The sequence below is a fragment of the Pteropus alecto genome, unplaced genomic scaffold, assembly GCF_000325575.1.
Source record: "Pteropus alecto unplaced genomic scaffold, ASM32557v1 scaffold45, whole genome shotgun sequence".
Lineage (NCBI taxonomy): Eukaryota > Metazoa > Chordata > Mammalia > Chiroptera > Pteropodidae > Pteropus > Pteropus alecto.
The window spans coordinates 11,434,121-11,457,881 of NW_006442491.1; the positions used below are offsets into that span (position 1 = coordinate 11,434,121).

General features: G+C 37.9%; 1 protein-coding gene and 1 pseudogene across 20 annotated transcripts in view; one reads left to right on the plus strand and one right to left on the minus strand.

Moving 5' to 3' along the window:
* PAK5 (p21 (RAC1) activated kinase 5) overlaps nt 1-23,761 on the plus strand; it is a 255,099-nt gene that overhangs the window by 41,558 nt on the left and 189,780 nt on the right. For 3 of the 20 annotated variants that reach the window (XM_015597095.2, XM_015597093.2, XM_015597097.2), the window contains one exon: nt 11,355-11,424. The exons of 15 other annotated variants lie outside the window; for them this stretch is intronic. The gene's annotated coding sequence lies outside the window, so the exon portion shown is untranslated. Of the gene's footprint in view, nt 1-28; nt 127-11,354; nt 11,425-22,253; nt 22,320-23,761 lie in introns of those variants that run through there. 2 more of the 20 variants (XM_025039746.1, XM_025039742.1) reach the window with 2 other exon arrangements.
* LOC112471112 lies at nt 15,065-15,183 on the minus strand (annotated as a pseudogene).

The following is a 23,761-nucleotide window of genomic DNA, read 5'->3' on the forward strand; positions in this document are numbered from 1 at the left end:
GTTGATCTCTATGAGGGAGGAGCAAAAACAAGAGAAGGCTGGTCATTGGAGAGAACGAATACAGCCCACCCATCCACGGTGCTGCCGAGAGGCCAGGGAAGACAAGGGCAGATATTACTGCTTCAGGTAAATAGGGAATCAAAATCAACCTTACTGTAAGAGAAATATCAAGGGACAGTGAGAGTGGCTGATGGAGAATGAAAGTTGAAAGTTCTGCTTTTGTGGAGCTTGTTGATAAAGGGAGGAAGAATAGAGTGATGTCCAGATGGGGTTCGGGAGAAAACCAAATATTCAGTTTATAACATAAAAGGAAATTGAGCTTGTTAGTAGCCACGACTCCTCCCTTTACCTTTTTAGCAGTGTTGGATCCAGTTGGAAGCTGTTGCTTGGTGGCCATGAACAATGGCGCTATTCTTAAGTGGTGAGCTACGTAAATTTTTTCCCTTTCCTCTTAGCCTTGATTAGATCTGAGACCAACGCTGCATTATTTTCAGAGGTATTCTCTCCTCCTTTCTCCTCTTTGATCCAAGATCAGGCTATAAAATGATAGAACTCTCCATAGCTGGCTTATTTTAGCAACCATTCTCCCTTTATGTAACGTTCCCACCCCAAACCTTCTGTCCTTTGGTTCCCTGGAATAGGTTTCTCTCTCCTCTTTCTTCCTCTTCCCACACTTCACCTCAAAATAAAAACTTATCTTTCCTGGGATCTCTTTTACACCATTTGCTCTGTGACAGGCAAATTCGATGATTTTTTTATATAAGGTGCTATGGCACGATGGCATGGTATGGTTTATATTTTAACCTTGGTTCTCAAAGCCTTGAGCCAAAGCAGGTGGTTGCAGAAATTTCAAACACAATAGCAGGATCAGTATAGAAAGTTTTGGGGGCGGTCTGCTTCGCCTCAGCAAGAGGCTGGCCCTTTTAGCTGTTGTGGGAGAGCTCTTGGGGAACTGGAGTAGAAAGCTATGCTGGGGAAGGAAGTTCCTTAAATTCTCTGATAGCTCCCTCCTCAACTTCTTCAAGCCAATGCTCATTCACTTGTTTGCATTTGGGTATGGAAAGACCTCTCCTTTCCTGATTTTCATCAGCATCTTTTTGTAAACTCGGTTAGGATTATCAGGGAAATGAACCATTTAGTCCTATTGGTATCATTCCTGGGGCAATTTTTGACTGATATCAGCCCATATGGTCTTCAGCAGTGACTCTGTAACTGTCTCTGGAGGTTAAGGGAAGCGGGGATGTTCTATTTTAGCCTCTCCTGGAGCCTCGGCAAGAAATTCAGGAGACAGTTCCTTGTCTTTCCCCCCAAGGAATCCTGGTCTTTCCAATTTTCCCCACATCACCGTGTATAGGACCAGGAAAGGGGGTTTAGGCATGGTGCCAGCAACTTCACTAATTGTAGTAACCCTTCCTAGTCTGAGGAAGGTCGAGCCTGCGGTGCTTTTGAAGTCACCATTAATACTAACTCCTAATAATGGCAAGAGTAAAAACTTCATATAAGTGAAGTTTTAGGGAAAAAGGGAAGGAATGGCTTAATGGAAGCTTTTTTTCGCCCCCTATTAGAAGAATTGGAAGTTAAGTGAGTTTTTAAACTTAGAGTGTAAATGCTCACACTTTTAAGAGCCTAGTATTTCACTTTGAATTGTGAGGGTATCTGGTGTGTATTCCAAATGGAAGAAATATCCCCAAGAAATGCAACTTTGGCAGTAAGATTAAGCAAAAACGACACCTGCTTGGACTAAGAGTTGTGAATTAGGCATAACTTTTGACACATACAGTGTTCCATAAGGAAGAAAGACAGCACACCAAGCAGAAATTTTACAGAAATGTTTAGATGTACTTGAGTAACTCAGGGCTTGACTTCATGACAGCCAGCACATACTTCTACATAATTGATTCATTCATCCCAAATTGCATACTGAAGGTTTCTAATACAGCTAGGCTAAAAATACTCTTAAGGCCTTCAGTGGCCTTATTCTATTAGATACGTTTCATTCCAGTGGTTGCATTCTAATGAGGCATCTTTGTGAATAGACCAAGAGAATTCTGAGGATGAAATTCAGGTCTTTATTCACCTAAGTATCCTTGTACATCCTAAGTTTGTTATAGTTATTTGTGATAGTTATTAAAAGCTCTAAGGCCTGCGATTCAGTGCATAGCTTTGCTCCCTTGCTATGTATGACTTAAGGTAAGTTACCCCTCTGGTTTAACTGCCCTTCTCTCTGCTTGTGATGATGGGATAAGTCTAGAGTGATGCTGTATCTTGGAACTTCTTTGATAGGTAATTCATGAAGAATAAGAAAAGGAGCTTTCGGTGATGAATAGAGTCATGCATAAAGTGGCCCAAATATCTAATTTCAGCAAAGGTGAAAGAATGACAGTGGCTTAGCTATTAGCAGAGTATATGAAAAGATACTTTGTTATGATGCTTTTTGTTTTTTGCAAGGTAATAACCAGGTTTATCCCTGTGTTGCATCTGCCATACAATACCTTTTTATAGAAGAAAATTGTCCTTTTTTGAGTTCTCACGTTGAATCTAACACTAACTAGTGCTTCTCTCTTCCATTTGGATCATATTTGCCCCGCTGGGATTTTAACACAGCTGAATTGGATTAGCGGTTTAGGATTTGGGTGGTGATATGGAAGGATTTCACCCTGACCTTGATTTAAAGCTTGTCTGGGTTGGTTGTGACTAGAGGATGTTTCCTGATAAGCTTTTTGGAAATCTGTCAGAGTGAGTTTTCAGTAAAGAGATCAGCTGTCTGTTGTGACAAAATGCTCACCAGTGATAGATCTTTGCCTTTTTGTTGGAGACACAATTTCTGTGGTTGCTTGGTTGACATTCCTTTGTAGTCCTTAGTTTGATGTGTCTCAGAATTTCTGTTCATTAGCATTGAAGTTGTTGCTACAGCCCCAGAATTAACCTGCTATTAACCGTCTCTGGTATAAGATCACATACAGTAGACTTGATGCTTCTTTTAATTTATGTCTGTTTAGTGAAAACGGAACAAATATTGTAGCTTTTCTTTCCTGTAAATGACCCTGGCTTTGGTTTATCCCATGGTGTGTTGCACATACACTACACACACACACACACACACACACACACACACACACACACACACATACACATACACACATACACTACACACTACACATACAGAGCCAACTAATTTTTGGCTATTATTAAAAGTTAAATTATTTAAATATACAATTAAACAATTTCATTTTAAAAGGTAAAACACTCAGAACTGACCATTTCATTATTTTACTATTATCTATGCTCTCGCAGTTATTTACATCTATTGTATATATGGGAGAAACACTATATGATGTGTGTTACTGCATATTTATTCCCAAATCTACATTTTCTCGGAAGACCAGTTGTTAAATGTATACAAGCACACCACTGTAAATGTACACAAATCCTTTTTCTAACCACACAGAGTGGTGTCAGTTTTTCTATTTTATAGATGAAGAAACTGAGACTTAGTTTAAGTAACTTGCCCAAGGGACTGCTCTCATGCTTCAAGTCTCCTACCTCTCAAAAATCTAAAGTAAGATATAAGCATATAGGGAGTATTTAGGGAAGACTGAAGCTATACTGGAATAGAAATAAAAATCAGAGATCAGAAGGAAGGAAGAGACAGAGAGCTATGTGGAAACCTAGGGGATTAGCATTCCAGGCAGAGGGCACAGCCAGTGCAGAGGTTCAGAGATGGGATCACGCTTGTTGTTTCTGAGGACACCAGGGGTACTGTTGGGGCTGGAGTAGAGAGAAGAAGGGGGAGAATTTAAGAGGTGAGAAATGTAGGGCCAGATGACTAACTACTTTTATGAAACCAGGCAAGTAACTTCTCTCTGCCTTATTTTTGTGATCTGTAGAATGGTTCACTTCATGCTTATGGTGAGAATAAACTGTTGGTAATGTATTGAATTCACTATAAGTCATTGTTTGTAAAGCTAAGCCACAACTATGGCTTAATCGGTGTTCTTTTTCTTTTGAATTAAGAATTATTCTTTAAATTATTTTCTTGTTGTCTTTAGCAGCTGCATGATGAGTGATTTGGAAATACTAAAACACACCCCTCAGAAGTACCTATTAGCCTATTTAAAAATCGATGTAAAATCCACAGTATCGTGCAACTTAAATTTGGGATTAATAAGGTCTGTCTTTAGCTATCTCATTGACAGTGTGGAGGAATCCCAACAGAACACTCTTTTGCAGTTTTCAAATGGTTGGTCTCATGCATCACAGAGATTAAAAAGAATACTGAAATACATTCTGTATTTTGAAAATCCAGGTCTTCTGATTTTTACCAGTCATTCATTATCTATAAAATAGGTTATCAAGTCCCTAATTTCACATATCGATCACATAGGTATACCTTAGAATATCGTTAAGTAAAAGTGTAATATAAGCATAATGGGCTTCTGTGGCTTTGGTAATGTTCTGTTTCTTCTTATGTGAATGTGTTAAATTTATTAAAAGCGAATAGGCTGTACAGTTACATTTTGTGCACTTTTCTGTGTGTGTGTTATACTGTAATTTTAAGAAAAAAATTCTTAATGAGTAGAGTTTCCACAGAGGAGAAATTGTTTGCTCTACTAGGCCAAGGAAGCAAGACACAAAATGAGATGAGGATAGAGTGAGAATAGATGTGACGTGTGTGTGTCACAGCGAGGAGATGGATTATTCCACAGTATGTAAATGTTCGTTGAGTACTTACTGTGTCCTAGCTGGAAGATGCTGTGGGCTGGGCACCCTAAAGTCACTCACAATGCACTTTTCCCTAGCCTGTTTCTTCCATCAAAGTTGGAGAGCTCAAATACTCAATTTCCTAGTCTCCCTTCCAGCTGGGTATGGCAATCTGAAGTTGTTGAACGGGCTTCTGAAAAAGCCTTTAAAAAGGGATAGAATCAGTAGACATACCCCCTAATCCTTCTGTCTTTTGCTTTCTTTTTTCTTCTTCCTGCTGGCATAGGGTAATGGTACCCAGAAATAGATCAGCAGTCTTTCAACCATGATATGACAGGTATCAGGACAAAGGCCTATGCACTAAGAATGGAGGATGGACAGTTGGGAAGAGTGAAGTCTTGTAGACCAGTGCTTCTCATTAGTTGGTCTGTCTGACTGACAAAAGGTTTGGATGGGTCAGAGATGCATGGGTCAGTCCATTCTAGGACACTGTCTTGACCTTGAGGCTGCCCAAATATTTGCTCTTTGGGAATTTTGACACCATCATCTACTTTAATAGTTATTTAAGTGTTTGTTTTAACATACTGGACATATTCTTGTGACACATGATCTGATTAACCAAAGTTTTGTTGATTGCCACCTTTTTCAGAGTTATTAGCAGAAGGTTTTTACTGATTCAAACACTTTTCTCTCTTACTCCTTGGACCTTTTAATTTTTTTCTCTTCAGATGTTAATCTTATATCATCCTCGTCTTGGAGCGATTTTGAGTACAATGAAACATTTTTTAACATTTCTCTATCTAGAGAGAATATTTTATCTTTACTTGGAGACTTGATGATTTGCCAGGAAGATACACTCAGAGGGAAATGGAGAGACTGAAAAAGAATATGATGAACTTGAAAAGTTGACAAAACAGATGCTGTGATTCTTTTGGTTGATCTAGCACATTTTATCACAGCCATTTTGAAGCTGTAACATTAAAATTCTTTGCTCACTGTCACTTTTAATCCTACTTTATTTGCATTTTGTTGTAATCATATACATCATAAATTAGTGTACTAAGGCACAGTGATAATTTAAACGATACAAATCTAGTTACATGTTAATTTGCTAACTTTGAGGAGAAAAATGGATTCAATCTGTTTAATTACTATGGGTGAAGTTTTTACATCCTTTTCCCAAATAATTTATTAATGGCAGGAATTCTCATAATGATCATAGGATAGGGCTCACTTTGGCAGCACATATACTAAAATTGATCATAGGATACAGACTGGAAAAATATCTCGAGATGATGAATGATATTTAGTTAAAGCTATAACTCAGTATATGTGTTTTGAAAGATAAAAGATACAGTGAAAGATAAAGCAAATATAATATATGAAAACTTACTGAAATTATTGGACGGAGGTACTATATTAAAATAAAGAAAATGCTTTGCATTGGTAACTAAACTGCATTTAGTTCAATTTAACATGCATTCGATCAATCAGTTCTTTTATTTGTCAGTAAAGAGTAAGAGACTTTAGGCAAGGAGGACTGAAATTCCAAGCAGTGGGGTGGCTGCACATCTTTATAGGTTTCTCTCTTGCTTTTTGCATATGGCCCTGCCTTCCACTTCAGAGAGAGTGCAGTCCATCTGTGACTTATGTCCCTGCTTCCTTCACTCCAACCCTGAAGCTCATATTTTTAACACCGAACTTACTGCAAACTGTGAGCCTGTGATTTCATTTACTCCCAGCTGATCTAGAACTTTGCATCTCCAGATGAGCTCTCCATTTTGCTGGTATACTCAGAGTATTTCTTTCTTAACTTCTTGTTCTCACCCCACAAATACTATCAGGTGTCCTCACCACTTCCCTTTACCTTCAAGCAACTGCCCTCTCAAGATGTTTTCCTCCAGACATCTTGAAGTGCTTATGTATTCTCCCTTGCTCTCTTCAGGGTCAAGGCTTTTGATCATTCTCCCTTCTCCCAGGACTCCACCAATGGCAAAGTTCTCACTCGAAGTGAAAAAAATAACCTGAAAATTCACTAAAATAATTTTAATCTTCAATTCACTTCATTTCCGAAGATTCTTTATCACTCCCTTCTCAGTTGTCTCTCACCTCACCATTTCCTTGTGGTTTCTTCATTCTCTTTAAGGAGATTTCTCTCTGCTTTTCTCCATGAGTTACTCTTTCACTCTATAATTGCATCCAACCCATGGCTCTCACAGTGATCTCTACGGTGGTTATCACTAAATCTGTGTCTCTAACTCCAGTCTCTTCCTTTAGCATCAAAGCTGTATTTCCAGCTTGTGCTAGATGTCTCCATCTGGGTGATATCTTAAAAATATATCCCCAACTGAATTTATTTTCCACCTCCTCTCGTCTTGGAAGCCACTTTCCCATCCCCAATTGTGGATCTCAGCAAAAAAATTAAACAAGCTTCTGTATCCTGCTGTAGAAATACAGCAGGAACATCAGGAATAGTTCTTTTAATTAAAGTTTAAACCAGTAAAAATCTGTATTATCTATATTTTTGGTCTAATATGAGATTCCTGTGGGTGGTTGTTGAGAGGGCACTGGCATCTACTATTTAATTTAATTTTTTACCTTTTCGTGGGACTTAAATTATGATTTCATTGTAAAATTGTCATTGATTGATGTACACCATTTCTTGCCAGACTCCTACATTATAAATAATTCGTTTTATGCATTGAAGGGCAATTGAGATAGTTAGAAGAATTTTATAGATGGAAGATTCTTAGCATAATAAAATCTGTTAAACAAGAAGATGAAAGCTGGTTTGGCTTTCAGGATCTTTGAGAGCATCATGTTGAATGAGACCCAACCAACAGAATGTTTCTAATTCTCTTTTCTTACAGAGAGTGGTAACATGGAATTATAAATAAAAATTGAGTCCTAGAGTTAATAAGTTTTGACGTGATTTAGAGTATCATATATAAATAATTTTTTAACCTGTGATATAAATATCATTAGACATTATTTTAACCCAATGTTCTATAACATATGCTAGTAGAAAAAAATAAAATAGACTCCTTTCCTGAGAGTAATGATAATCTTCTTAAGAGTTTTACTTAGGCAAAAATAGAATCCAAGATGTTGAGATCGAGAGGTGGTCAGAGTTCCTGGTCCCTTGCTTAGAACTGATGAAACAAGTTCAGAACGTCACACAATGCTTAGAGGCAGAAATTGAAGAAGGACCTGGTGCCTGAGTTCATACTTTAGGATGGGGGGTGGGAACAAACAGACATGTGGACTTGGAATAACTATAAATATATAATATGTATTATGATACTTTAGTTGAATATATTACTTGATGCCTCTTACGTCAGTACTATGATTTGTCCCACTTTAACAGTTTGACAAAAAAAAGAGAAAAGTAGACAATTATGCCTTCTGTCTTTAGCTTTAGAAGTGTCTGATGATGATGGTTGGGTACCTCCTCTCAGTATAGTTATCACAACAATTAGCACATTGGAATTCAATGTCTAATTTATAGTTAGTTTTCCTGCTAGATTCAGGTTCCTTGAGAGCAGATACTATTTCTTTATTACTATATTCACAATGCCTGATGCAAAGTAGGTTCCCAAGAAAGACTTGTTTAATGAATTAATGAGAATGGGAGTCAGAAGTTGGAGTCCCCACTGGCTCTCCTTTTGTTATGATGTAAGTTTTGCATAAAGTTTTGCATGAAGATACTCTTTCCTTGAAGATTCTCAAAATAACTGCCCGCCACTCATATGTCATCGACTCTATGGTGTCAGAAATTCAGCGAAATATATTACGTTGGAAGGTGATAAGTGCTACATAATGAGAACAGAATAAGAACCATTGGTAGGCTGGGTTGGAGTAGGGTTGGGGAAGGGAAGGTTGCAGTATTAAATAGGATGTGGGTATCATTGCAAAGATGAGATTTGAGAAAGACTGGAGGGAGGTAAGGGAAGGGACATGTAGGTATTTGGTGGAAGAATGTTGCAGGAAGAATGAATAGACAGCGTAAAGGCACAAGTGCTCTTGACATTTTGACATCCAAGGAACCCTGCAAGAAGAAACTGTGGCTGAAGCAAGGGCAAAGAGCAGGAGATAATGTCAGAGAGAGAATGGGGAGGGGGCAGTAGATCATGTAAAGTTCTTAAGGTCATTGTATAGTTGATGCCACTGAATCGTATACTATAAAATGGCTAAAACAGTAAATTTTATGTTATGTATATTTTACAATTAAAAAAAAAGGGAAAACGTAAAAAAGATTTAGACTTTTACTGAGTGATATATGGGCGTGTATTTTACAATTAAAAAAAATAGGGAAAACGTAAAAAAAGATTTAGACTTTTACTGAGTGATATATGGGACTATGTAGAGTTCTGAGCAGAAATTTGACACGATTTATTTTTTTTTTTATGACTGCTGGCTGAGAACAGACTCTGTAGGGACAAGAGAAGAGACCGATATCAATTCTGAAACTTTTCCATTAATTTAGGGGAGAGAGGATGATGAATCAGGACAGGTGGTGACAGTGGAGGAGGTGAGAAGTAGTTGGAATATGGGTATTTTATGAAGATAGAGGGAGGGGACTCTATCTTCCCTGAGGGAGTAGATATCGATTGGTGCAATAAAACAAAAGGGTCAAGGATAGTGCTGAGGTTTTTGGCATGAGAAACTAAAAGAAAGGAGTTGCCCTCACCTTAGTGAGGACAGCTCTGGGTAGACAGAGCTTGGGAGAGAAGATCAGGAGTCCACGTTTGGCATGTCGAGTGTAAGTTGTCTCTTAGACATTTTGATGGAAGGTGGTCCAGATGGTATTGAGGAAGCTTTTGGATATAAGATTCTTGATGTTGGGAAAGAGACCTAGCCTTGATACTGTTTAACTTAAGCAAACATAATGTGATAGCTGCTATATTTTGCTGGCTCCTCCAGTCTTCAAAACAAGCAAAAATAGCACCCTCTTAACTTTGCACTCTAGTGATAGCCTTCCCTGGGGGAGCTGTCATATTTAGATCTGACCCACATAAGCTTTCCTAAAATTTCTCTTTCCACTTCTTTATACCTTATTTTAGACAAACTGTCCTTTCTATCAGTGGTAAATTCATGAAAGATTATGTGTACCTTTCTTCCAGGTGTACTCAATTCTGTTCCTAAAATCTAAAATTGAGACAGTGCTAGAATCTGTTTAGAAATATAGTTAAGATTTAATATTTTAAAAAGACGGTATTTCATTTGCCAAATGCCATATAGCTATATGTGTAAGTATTAGTGATAGCTGCTAATTTAAAAGAAAATCTTTTTTCTTTCCTCTTTTCCCAACACCCTCAACAATAACCATGTCTTTACTATGTGATATCAAAATTCATCTTCCCATGATGAATTACTTACATGCTTAATTTTTGAAGAAAAATCAATTTACATTTGTTTGGAGGAACTTTAGCACTAATGCATAATCTCTACCTAGTAGGTACTCCCAAGAGAATTCTGTGTGCATAGGAGGAAAAATTAACAAGTGTGCCAGATGGAAAGAGAATTCTTCAGAATAAGGAGTGCAATTGCAATTTATACCTAATATTCTGTCTAAAAGAAATGAATGTAATGATCCTTTGTACTTGAAGGAAAACCAAAGGATTTATTTGTAGTTACACCATTTATTCCTGAGGGAAATGACAGCAGGATGAATTTGGGAAATTATTTTGTGGAGGGAAAATGAGTCCATGTGACCTCCTGCTCTTCTCAGCAACTTTAGTTGAATCAGATACTGTAGCAAAGGCTGTCCTAAAACTTGATAACATGAGTGAGTGAGTCTATGGATGCAGTTCTTTAATTTTCTCAAAAATAAATTTTAGATGTAATTTACATTAAGTGAAAGGCACATATCCATATTGGATAGTTCTTTGAATTTTCACAAATGTTAGATATGTATAACCTAAAGCCCAATCGAGACAGAACATTTGTATCACCTTAAAATATTCTTTATGCACTTTCTAGTCATTCACCACCACCCCCAAGGCAACCAATGTTCTGATTTCTGTCGTTATTAATTAGTTTAGCCTGTTTTAGAAAGTCTATATATACCAATATGCTTATTATTATGCCTCTGAGGTCCATTGTGTATTATCAGTAGTTCCTTTTTTCTTTGAGTAGTATCCCAATATATGAGTATACCACAGTTTGTTTAACTATTCATCTGTTGAAGAACATTTGGGTTGTTTCTGATTGTTGGTTTATTATGAATAAAGCTTCTATGAACAGTTTTAGACATCTTTTGTTTCTTTTAGGCAAATACTGAGGAAATAGTTGCTGGGCAATATGGTTGGCGTTTGATGTTATAAGGAACAACCAAGCCCCCCCCCCCCTTTTTTTAAGTGGTTGTACCACTTTATAGTTCCACCGGTAATGTTTGAGATGTCCGATCGCTCCACATCCTCCCTAACATTTAGCGTTGTCATTTCACTTTTAGACATTCTAGTAGGTGTGAGATGATGTCCACAATTTCCCCTACTCAAGCTATGTGCATGCTCTCATTTTCTCCTATCACAGCTTTTGCTTTAGTTTCACAGGAAGAATATTGACCTGTCTGTTCCTCTTTCCCCAAGCTCTTCTATGGGGAGCATTCTTACTGAATGAGGTGTTAACTCTGAATGATGTTTTCACTCCAGGGCAGGTCTTCAGCCTCCCGGGCGCTTCCAGACTGGTACTTTTCCAGCAGTGGCCTCCGTAATTACCAGAGTAAGTAGGTCTGACCCCATATCCTGCTTTGCTTTGTAGATTTCCCATCTCCTTCTGATGCTTCTCCACATTCTCAAATATAGACTTCTGAATCATAACTCTCCCTACTTGATGGCTCTGTCTAGTATGGAGAAGAGAGCAGTAGAACAGTGTGTCACATGGGCTCAGAACTCGGACTGCCTGGGCACACGTCCTGACTCTACTGCTTACCAGTCGTTTGCCGTGGACTTAACCTCAAACCTTATTTTTGTCACCTGCAAAATGAGACAACAATAACTACCTTGTAGTGCAATTGTGAGAATAAAATAATAAAAAAATATTACTGTGACAATTAAGTGATAAAGTATGCAAAGCACTTAGTCACAGGTGCTCAGGGCTCCAACTCTGCTGTCTGTTATGACCGTGGTGGCTGTTGGAATATAGTAGTCTGCCCATATCCATAGTTTTGCTTTCCATGGTCTCAGTTACCCTTGGTTAACTGTGGTCTGAAAATATTAAATGGAAAATTCTAGAAATAAGTGATTCGTTAAGTTTTAAATTGTGTGTTGTTCTGAGTAGTGTGATGAAATCTCTCACTGTTCTGCCCCATACTGCCCAGGACGTGAATCATCCCTCTGTCCAGCGTCTCTGCTCTATAGACACTACCTGCCCCTTAGTCACTTAGTAGCCACCCGGTTATCAGATTGACTGTCGTGGTCTTGCAGTGCTTGTGTTCGAATAACCTTTATTTTACTTAATAATGGCCCCCAAGCCCAAGAGTGGTGATGGTGGCAATTCGGATGTGCCAAAGAGAAGCTGTAAAGTGCTTCTTTCAAGTGAAAAGGCGTGTATGTATAGGAGAAAACATAATATATGTAGGGTTCGGTACTATCCTCAGTTTCAGACATCTACTGGGGGTCTTGGATCTTATCTTTCATAGCTAATAGGGGCTACTATACTAACATCTCTGTTATCACATCCGGTGTCTATTCACTTGGCTCTTTACTATTCTCTGCCCTGTCTTGCCATATGCTTTTATTTTCTTTCTCTGTTCCTTTTCATATACATCTTGACCACATCAAGTCAGTGTTAATCTTCAGGCTTTGGGCTTTTCTTTTTCACTTACGAAACAAGTTATGAGAAGTGTGACCTCCAGACAAATGAGAGAAGACAGTAAGATGTAATTTACCAACTCACATACACTGTCTAATGCTTATCATGTAGAGTTTAAAGAGAAACAATGCAAGGAAAAGTCTCTTAGTATTATTTAAATGGATTATGGTACACTTGCATAAGCTTTGGGGTATCTCGTATTTCTTTGGGCAAACCCAGCTCGCCTTCCAGACATATCTTCTTGGGCTGCCGTCCATACCTTATTGAATTCATTGTAGCCCTTGTTTGATTTTGAAGGGTGAGGAACCTGATTTTTCAGCTGATTTACCTATCTTAGTTTGAGTTTTCCCTGTAAATGCCTGGGGAGGCAGCATAGGGTGTGCCTCAGTTTTCCTACTGAGGGTTGAGGAAGTTGGAATATTTATCCACCAACACTTGCTTCATCGAGAGTCACTCTAGGATAGTAACCCTCTAGCACATCATGCCTGTTTGGCACACAGGCTGAGAACCTCCCATTGACCCTCAGGCCAAGGGGAGCAGGAATACCTTAGTATGTGAAGCAAGTCTGTGCGGTGTCCCTAGGGTGGACCAGGGGACATTCCTGGGCACTGACAGTATCCTCTTCATTGTTTCTCAAACACCAATGCACATTAGCCACACTCACCAAGTACAGAGATGTATGGAAGATGATAGTGCTGATTTGTTAATATTCAATGAGAAACATAACCACCAGGAATTCCAAGTATGTGTGATCTGACAGTGGCAGCCTCTTTGTGGTCACGTCCTAATGGGGAGCCAGGTTATTTTCACAAGGAGATGAAGGCTTTCAGAGTTGATGATGTGACCTTTCAGAGTTGATGATGTATCATTAAGTTCTGTAGACCAATGGCATGCACCCTGAGGGGGCATATTACTCTGTGGGGATGGGCTGGAAACTCCTGCGAAAACCTCTTTCTTGAATTAAAAAATTTTTTTTTTCTTAATTACAGTTGACATTTAATATTATATTAGTTTCAGATGTACAACACAGTGGTTAGACATTTATGTGACTTACAGCGTGATCCCCCCAGTAAGTCTTGCACCCTCTTGATACCATTTATAGTTATTATTATTGACTATGTTCCCTAAGCTGTACTTTACATCCCTGTGACTATTTCGAACTGCCAATTTGTAGTACTTAATTCCTTCACTTTTTTTTATCTAGCTCCCAACTGCCTCTCCCATCTAGCAACCATCAGTTTGTTTTCTGGATCTATGAATTTGTTCCTATTTTGTTTGTTTATTTATTTATTTAGATTCCACATATAAGTGAAATAATATGGTATTTGTGTTTCTCTGTCTGACTTATTTCACTTAGCATAATCCTCTCTATGTCTATCCATGTCGCAAATGGTAAATTTCATTCTTATGTCTGAGTAATATGCCATTGCATATATGTACCACTTATCCATTCATCTTTTGATTAGAGCATTTGATACATTTACATTTAAAATAATTATTGATAAGTATGTAGTTATTTCCATTTTATTTATTATTTTCTGATTGTTTTGTATTCTGTTCCTTTCTTACTCTCTTGCTCTTGTATGTTGATGATTTTCTATAGTGTGTTTGTATTCCTTTCTCTTTATTTCTTGTATATCTCTTGTAGATTTTTGGTTTGTGGTTACAGTGTGCTTCAAATATACCAGGCTATGTTTATAGCAGTCTATTTTAAGTTGGTGGTCGCTTAAGTTCTAACACATTCTAAAATCACTCCCATTTTTTCTCATCCCCTCCACATTTATGCTTTAGTCATTATTTTTTACTTCTTGCATGTGTTTGTATATATCCCTTATTTACTGTTTTAATGACACATGATCTTCCTACTTTTGCCTTTTAACCTTTGTATTAGCTTTAGTGTGATTGATCCACTACTTTTATTATGTTTGCCTTTGTCAGTTAGAATGTTTTTCCTTTGTGATGTTTTCTTATTCATATTTTTGATGATTTTTTTTTTTCTTCTTAAAGAAATCCCTTTAGCCATTCCTTGTAATACTGGTTTGGTGGTGATGAACTCTTTTAGCTTTTTCTTGCCTGGGACCCTCTTTCTTGGATTTGACTCTCCCTGCCCCTTTTTGTTGCCTCCCTTTTGTAAAAATCTTGCTGACTATTGTTCTCCTCCTAATACACGATGCAGTTCCTTAGCCATAAGCATTATATTTATAGTCATAATCCAATTATATCTCTCCAGGTCACCTTAATTTAGTTTGTAGTGTTACCAGTAATCTCTTAGTCACAGCTCCAGATAGATATTCTTATCCATCACCTTTGGATTTTTAAAAATCATTTCCTTACTACAGGTTAAATTTAACTTAAGTTTTAGGAGATTCTTTACTGTTAACTTCACATAGCTTCCTGTAAACATTTTCTTGATAAAATTCGGAGTTAGGAACAAGTGAGCAGTAGTTTATTTATTTATTTTAGGCGAGGCAACCCTTGGTTGACCTCACAGATCGCAAGGACCTTGTCAGCTTACAATCTCTTATTTTTTATTTTTTTCATTTTTTTATGCCTACAGCACCTGGTATTCCTAGGTGGTCTCCCATCCAAGTACTAACCAGGCCCAACCCTGCTTAGCTTTCGAGATCAGACAGGACTGGGCTTGTTCAGGGTAGCATGGCTGTAGACAGTAGTTTATTTTAAAACATCATTGATATTGCTCATTCTTGACACTCTCCTATAGTGGAAAGAACTCTGGAGTACATTAGGTTGAACAACATGAAACTGGCAATATTCGACCATTTTGACCTATAAAACGTCAATTTCATATGGTTCAGCTGACATAAAAATAATCTGCCCTTTTAAAAAGTGAGGCAAGGTGTCTGCATAATAGCTGTGTGCCTTTTAGGTAAATCCTCCCACCACTCTGGGTTTGGTTACACATCTGTAAAATGGGTTTGGCTGGAAGAACTCAAGCTTTCCAACAACGGTCTTTGGTTGCATGAATCTAGGATGTAGGTCATTGCTTTGCCTGCTACAAGAAATCTTGTTTCAAGAATGTTTTTCCTTCTTGTTGATATCTTGCTTGTTTATATCTACCATCATTTAAAAAAGAGTGTGTGTTGGTATATGTTTATACCTAGGAGCTCTCCTCTGTCCTTTTCTAATCTTTTTCTAATCTCTTTTACCTCAGACAGTTTTGTCTTTCTCTTAAGACAGCTCTAGTCTGAGTTGTCTGTTCCCATGGCAGCCTTAAATAATAGGGGATGATCTCTGTTGTTTATCTATCCTTGATAACTTACTTCTTCATTTATACTAACACCAGAGCCCTGTCTGGCAGTGTGGATAACTTCTTGAGAGCCCTTGTTCCTGTAGGACCTAAATTTTAACAATTCTATAGCCCCCTGTGGCCTGAAATGTATTGATCCTACCACCTTTTCACTGTCTTTCATCCCTTTCATGTCCTCATTTTCTTTTTGTTCCAGCTCAGATTCTAGACTTATAATTATTATAATTACTCTCTTGCCTATACTTTGCACACATCTCCTTTCTTCTTTCTTTCTATTCTCTTGGCAAAAGTCTAACTGTGATTACATTCAACTCTTCACTCACTCGTTGCCTTCACATGCCCAGCTAAACCGAGCTGGAGAAAAACATACTATTGTGCGGCCGATTTTACTTTACATTTGTGACCACAAGCTACTTGTGAGTCCTACAGCTTCTGGGTAGTCAGATCCTACTTCTCAAGTTTATTTAGCCACCTGTTCTCTTAGGTAACTATTTCATGCCTTTTCCCCTCTTCTCTCTCATTCCAACTTGTAGCTGATATTATTGCTTCTTGTTTCATACAGAAAAGAGAGTCCATCAGAATAGAATACCCCCACACGCCCCAGAATCGTACTACTGACCTTGAATCTGTACCCATGTTCTCTGCCTTTGTTCCTTTTTCTCGGGATGAGCTACCTATGCTTCTACCAGGGTCATAAGGTCAACCCTACTTTTTTTTTTTTTTCACTTTTATAGTTGTGTTTTTATTGATTTTTAAAACATTTATATCTATTTTCTATTAGTTTCAAGTATGCAGTACCCTACTTCTTATAAAGTAGACTGCCATCTTGTTTCGTATGCTCTAGCGACTCTTCCCTCCATCCTGGATCATCAGTTTTACCTTTCGGTATCACACACATTTGCTCTTATTATTATTATTTTTTTAATCTCAAATTCTGTTGACTTCAAGATCCTCTGACTATCACCCCATTTTTCTGCTGCCCTTTAGAGCAAGACTCCTCAACATTCATACACTATTGTAGGATCACCTTATTCCACCATCTTGTATTTCTGTATTCCTCCACCAGCTACTACTGATTTTTTTGGTACCATATTTAGTATTTAAAGAGCCTCTTTCTCCAGAAGTGTTTCGTCTGAATACCAGGTCATATCTCATGGGGAATGGCTGGTTGGTGGTTTAGAACAGATGAAAAGAAGAGGAAAAGCAGCCAAATATTTAGAGGAAAGGTGAAGCCATTCCATTTCATCACCTTTGTGAAACATTTCAATTTATTCTGTGCCTTAGATGTGCTTTCTCTAGCCCACAGCTGAGCTAAAAGTACGTTAAGTCTGTCTAACTGGGCTTGAAGGAAAACTTGGAGACTATTTGTTCTTTTAGATTGCTTTGGTTTGCAATTGGCAGATTTGATTTTGAGTGAAAGAGTTTAGTACATCATTGAAAGTGAAAAAGAAAGGGAAAAGTCACAGCCAAATCTGATGAACTATGTCAAAATCTTCACCTTGTAGCAAAGAAATATTTTTAGTACTGATGGACTTTAAGGGATACAGCATGTCAAAGGGACACCTTTGTACTTACACAGACTGGCAGAGATGTAGGAGAACTATTAGAACCTCTGCCTTGTATTTTGGTGTCTTGTTTTATTCCATGGGCAGACTTTGCAGAAATAGTCACTCTACTGATTATGAGAGAGGAATGCTTTATCACCACACACTTGGAAACGTGTCCTGCTTCAATGTCAGTTCCTTTATGCTGTGGGTCATCATGCCCTGTATGCCTGTCAGTTATCTAACGAATGTTAATTGTGCTAGATTTGCTATGCTGTGTTTCTGATGAGTCAGAAATTCAGGCTTAATAAGTTATAGCTCTGTTTTCTTGCTTTGTTAAAAGGGATGCTTGTCATTGGGTTATTTTGAAAAGGTTTAAAAAGTACAGTTAGTGGGAATTCTGGAAAGGCGTTCACAGTTTTGGAGGCTTAGTTTAAAATCTTCTTGCAAAAACAGGGCAATTCAATAGCAAGTCTAAAAACCCATGGACAACTTTTAGAACAAAACTAGGTGACAGGGCACCCTTTTGAATCCCAGATAAAAGTGGGACAGGATAAACCCCCATCCCCACAAGACCTGCCTATTATCCATGTCTGGCAGGAAGAAATAGAGGGAAGCAAGGGTGTGACTGAAGGACCAGAAAACAGGGGAACCCACTAACTAACAGGTACTCAGTGGAAAGCTTCAATAGTGCCTGAAAATATGTTTTTTATTCCTTATTTATTTAAAAAGCATTTATTGTCCACATTCTGCCAGCCCCAATTTTAGATACTAGAAAGGCCACATCAAACAAGATGAAAAAGGTTTGTATACTCTCATGTTTATTTTTATATGGAACTTACGTTCTAGAAGAGGGACATATAGACAAAAATAATATAATTTCAGAGATATAGATGTGCTAAAGAAAATAAAGGAGGGCATTGAGAAGGAAATAGGTGATTAGGGTAAGGAAATTCTGTTATGACAGAATAAATAAATAAATTTTTATTGAGGAGGTGACATTTGAGCAGACAGGTGAGTATAACTTAGGGGGCCCAAGTTAATAGAGTGATCAGGATAATTTTTGCTATGGTGTGAATGTTTGTGTCCCCCTACCCCCAAACTTCAGATGTTGAAATTCTGACCCCCAAAGTGCCGGTATTAGTAGGTGGAGTCTTTGGGAGGTGCTTAAAACATGAGGATGGCGCCCTCATGAATGGGATTAGTGCCTTTAGAAAAGAGACTCCAGAGAGATTCCTCACCCCTCCCATCGTCTGCCACAATGAGAAGATGCTAGCTTATCAAGCAGAAAGAGGACCCTCACCAAGACGTGACATGCTGCGGTGACTTCATCATGGACTTCCCAGCCCCCAGAACTATGAGCAATCAGTTCTGTTGTTTATAATCTACCAAGTCTCTGGTATTTTATTATGTAGCAACCTGAATGGACCGAGACAACCTTGTTGATTATTTGATGCAGTATTGAAAATTATTCACTTAAATAGGTTAATTATTCTGCTTTGCAATCCTGACATTTATATTTTTTATACATATAATACCAAAAGGCTGCCTCTATTTAAAATCAGAATGAATAATTTGAATGACACAACAAAATTAAATTTACCATTTCCAAAACAGGACATCCAGAGCGGTTTCCAAGACTGTAGTGGTTTAACTTGGTCTTCAGGGATTCAGTTCTGCTGTCCTCAGTGTGCTGATGAACATGGTTGTCATGGTTCTCACACAGCCATGTCTTAATGTAGGAAGGTAAAGCCGTCAGTCTCTTCCTTTTCTGTCTTCTCTTTCTCATATTTCTTTCTTAAAACAAAACATTTTATTGACATATATGTACAGAAAAGTGTACATATCCTAAGTATATAGTTTGATATATTTTCACAAACAGCGCATCTGGCATCTAGCACCCAGATCAAGAAACAGAATATAATTAGCATCCAAGAAGTCTCTTATAGGCACCTTTTCCATAACTACCTTCTCCAAGTATAACCAGTTGTATAACTTTGAATTTCTGACACTGTAGATTAATTTTGCCTGTTTTGAACATTAAATAGAACCACATACTATGTACTGTCTTGTTTTGGTTCCTTCTACTCATTATGTTTGTGAGATTCACAGCCATTTTGTGTGTGTGTGTAGTTGTAAATTATTTTCATTGCTTTATAGTATTGTTCCTTCTACTGTTGATGAGCATTTGAAAAGTAAACAGTTTGGGTTATTGTGAATAGTGCTGCATTGAACATTCTAGTACATACCTAGTACATATGTACATTCTAGTATATATCTTTTAGTGATCATATACTTGCATTTCTTTAGTATGTGCAGTTTGGTATATAGACAGTTTCATTTTTCATAGGGAGAAGAGTCAACACACTGGATGCAATTTCTTTTCAAGTCTTACTGGTCAATATGGAGTCATATGCCCAATCTTCTATTTGTAGCAGAACCCAGGAAAGAAAATAGCCAATGATGTGCCATTAAATGTTCATCAACCAGCTCTCTGCAGGAGGATTCAGGGAGTGGGGCTGATTTGTAGGATTTGCCAGTTTCCTTGGTGTAATCCTCCCACCATGGCCAATTTCAAGGTATCAATGTTATTTCCTCCAGCTACCAAAGCAGCTCTCCTAAACTAGTACTAACCAGCTTCATCATACCAGGAGCTCTCATTTTCACCCTTCTGTTTCTGGAGCCAGAAAAAAAACTGGACAGAGGGAAAGGTAGAGAAGGTTGTTCTGTAGACAGCCAGGATTTTTGCATCAATTATGGATAATTTAATAAACCACCATTCTAATCAATGATTGTTCTTGTAAAATTCTGACTGTTGATTTCGAAATTGGCTTTTAGAGACTACTAGTTATGATAGACTAGACTTATGCTGTGTTAATAACCCTAAAGTATAGCAGCTCAACACAGTTTATTTCTCACTTATGCTAAGTCCACTGTAGCTCAAGCAGCTCTCCAGTGCAGCTGTTCTCAATGCAGTGATTTAGCAGCCCAGGCTGCTGCTGTGTCATGACTCGTCATTTCAGCACTGAGGCTCCATGGTCAATGCTGAAGCAAAGGAGAGAGATGAGGATTATGCATGGATTTGTAGGATTTTCAGGTCAAAAGTGACTTGTCATTTCTACTCACAGGTTATTCATTGGCCAGAACTTGTTACCTGGTTCCTTCTAAGTGGAAGGGTAATTGGTAGATATGGGAGAGCACATGGATATTTGATGCACTGTAAATGTCTCTGCCACAGGGACCATCCACTCAGGGCCATTTGTTATTTTTAAAAGCCTCATTTTAGTTCATTTTTATACATTTCCATTCTTGCATGTATCTGAATTATTCTAGAAAAATAACTGACAACTGTATTCATAGAATTAATTATCCATTAGTACTGCATTTTCTCAGAAAATAGGAAACTTCTAATTAAGCAGTAATGAGATTAATCTTAATCAAGAATATTTTCTGTATATGAGTTAATGGGCTTTGGTATTGCACTCTACCTCCAGTATATGTAATGCTTTTTTTGCGAACACCATACTCATAACTGATCTAGGCAAGAGTCATCAATGGATGCTAAAACCACTAGGTTAAAGTTTGTTGGGCAAGAGAATATTTGTATAGTCTTTAAAAGTGTCGCCCAGAGATTATTTATTTACAAAAGGGAAAAGATATCATTCAAATGGAGAGATATGGCAGACATTGCCATTTTCAACTGGTCAACTTTAATATTGCCAATAATGGGACAAATTGAAACCATTTGCTTCATAAGATGCATTAAGAAAGGATATAATGTTATTTGTGTAGTATTTCTGCCAAAACTGTTAAATCTGAACGTAACCTTGAGAAAAAAAATCAGGCAAACCAAATTGAGGACCATCTTGGCCGTATTCTTAAAATGTCAATGTCATGAGAACCAACACAGTGTCCTAGATCAAAGGAGTCTCAAGAATCATGATGACTAAATGCAGGGTGTGGTACTGAATTGGATTCTTAAAAAGAAGTGAAGCTATGAAGGACATTATTAGGACAATTTGAAGACTTCGATTATAGACTATATATTAGAAAATAATATTACATCGATGGTACATGTTCCAAAAGAGATCAGTATATTGTGGTCATGCGGTAGAATGGCTTTGATCTTAGGAGAAATATGCTGTGAGTGAAGTGTCATATCTGCAAGTAACTTTCAAATGATTCTCAAAGAAGTATATGCCTATATTATATACACATATGTATGTGTCTTTATATATACATTTAGACACACATACACATGCAGAAAGAGACAGAAAAAGCAAATGTGGCAAAGTGTTAACCTTTGGTGAACATAGGTGAAGGTTATATGGGCAAGAATCTCCTCTTGCAACTTTTCTCTAGTTTTGAAATGTTTCAATAATAAGTTGAGAAAATACTTTTCATTCCACTTATTCTGCAGTTTCACAACTTAATTCATTCCGTAATATTTTGGCAAAATGTCAATCTTACTGGGATCTGCTTCACTATAATGTGAAGATAGATATGTATTTGTATAATAATTTGTCTTGAAGTCCAGGTAAAAATTGAACTTTAAGAAGGTGGACTCTTAGGAATCACCACCTTACTTGTAGGTGCCTGGAACAAGGGAAAGATCCCACCCAGAAGCAGAGAAGACCTTATGTGGGTTTGGATTAACATGGTATTATGCCTGGAAGATGATGATGATTTTTTAATGAAAAACAATGACATCAGGAAGAGTAAAGCTGAAGATAACGGCCTCATTTATTATTTCTGTCAGTTCAGATCAGCTTACACTATCACCCAAAACTGGGTGGAAAAAGTCTTTGTCTAATTCTTGAATGACACTACTGATACTTTATATGCTTATTCTGTAAGGGAAACTTCACATAATCTGTAGTGCTAAATGAATGAACTGTCTTTTTAGAACAGGCCCTGTAATTTCATGGGAAGGATATCAATGCCAGGTGAATTGATACAGATGATGAATTTCAAAAAGAAGCTGAACTCAGGTATACGTGCATTTTCTTTAAACCATCAAAAATTTGAAGTTCTGTTTTGGGAACTTCTGGGACATTTGCTGGCCATTCTGTCAGAAGTAGGGTGATGGATTTGTAGAAACAGTATTGACACCTCGTATGCCTTTTATGAGTCCAAATCCAAGTGGGAGAACAGCAGATCTGTGTGGGATAGTTCAGCTCAGAATTTAAAACAAGGATAATTTTTTTTTTGGTTGTTCCCAGAATGGATTGTTGATCAAACTAATCATTCAGTTCTCAGTACTGGGACTTCTGGTGAGTAGCATGGAGAAATAAAATAATGTTTTAGGATTTTTTTCATTATTTTGTCATTGCCCTAAAGATCTAGAGAATGAAATGGTTGATATATTTTATGACCTGAATGTAACCTTAGACTTAGATTTTAAAATTGTCTCTTGGCGTCTTTTAAGATCCTTTTCTCAATGACCCAATATTCTGTCACTAGGCAACATTGTCTTCCTGCCTCCAGGGAGTCATTCCCAGCTGTGTTTGGGTAAACATTGATTGTAACAGCCTGTGGGCTTAACAGAGGACCATGGAGGGGACCAGGAGCTCCTCTTTTCTAGACGTTGTATAGTGGGCATCATCTACATTCAAGGTATAGTAGCATTGTGTAGAGCAGAACTGTTCAAAATGGGGTCCACATTCCAGTAGCATCACCATCACTTGGAAGGTTGTTAGAGATGCTAATTCATGGGCTCCACCTACTGTCAGATTGTTTGGAGTGGTGTTACTGGAGAGTGGAGTCCTCTCCTGGTGCATTGTCCAGGTTCTTGATGTCTCGAACAAAGAATTGAGCAAGACACCGAAATACAGTAGAAAAGAAAAGTTTTATTAGAAGGAAAAGCACACTTCCAGACGTGGAAGCGGGCCTGAGCAAGAGAAGCGTGGCTCAGAAGGCCTGATAACAAAGACTTCAGGGTTTTTATCCCTTTTTGCTGTGGGTGGTTACATAGAGTGGGCTTCCTTGATGACTAAAATTGACAGGACTCAGTGATTCATCATTTTGCTTTCTGTTCATGTTTGTTCCCAGAATTCAGTCTGTTATAATGATGTTAATGAACTTCCGGGCATATGCCTCATATTATAATGATGGTATAATGAGACTCAAATGAGTTGAAGGTTGTTGGGGTCTTCTTTGCGCAGGTAGGAGTGACTGGCTTAAACTGGTACCTAAATCTCTGTCTACTGGTTTCTTTCTGTGAGTTAAAAAATGCCTTCTGGCTTGCTTGATTGTGGGTGGATTAGGGGGGACCCCTTCTAGGTGGATAAGATGACCACAGTGTCTTTGTAGGCAGACCAGAAACCCCCTAACTAACTTTCCTACCTAACTCCTTTCTAAGAGCCATGAACCCCCTTTTTTTTAGTATGGATGTTGAAGGATGGAAGGTTTCTTCTTCTGTTTCTGCTTCCTG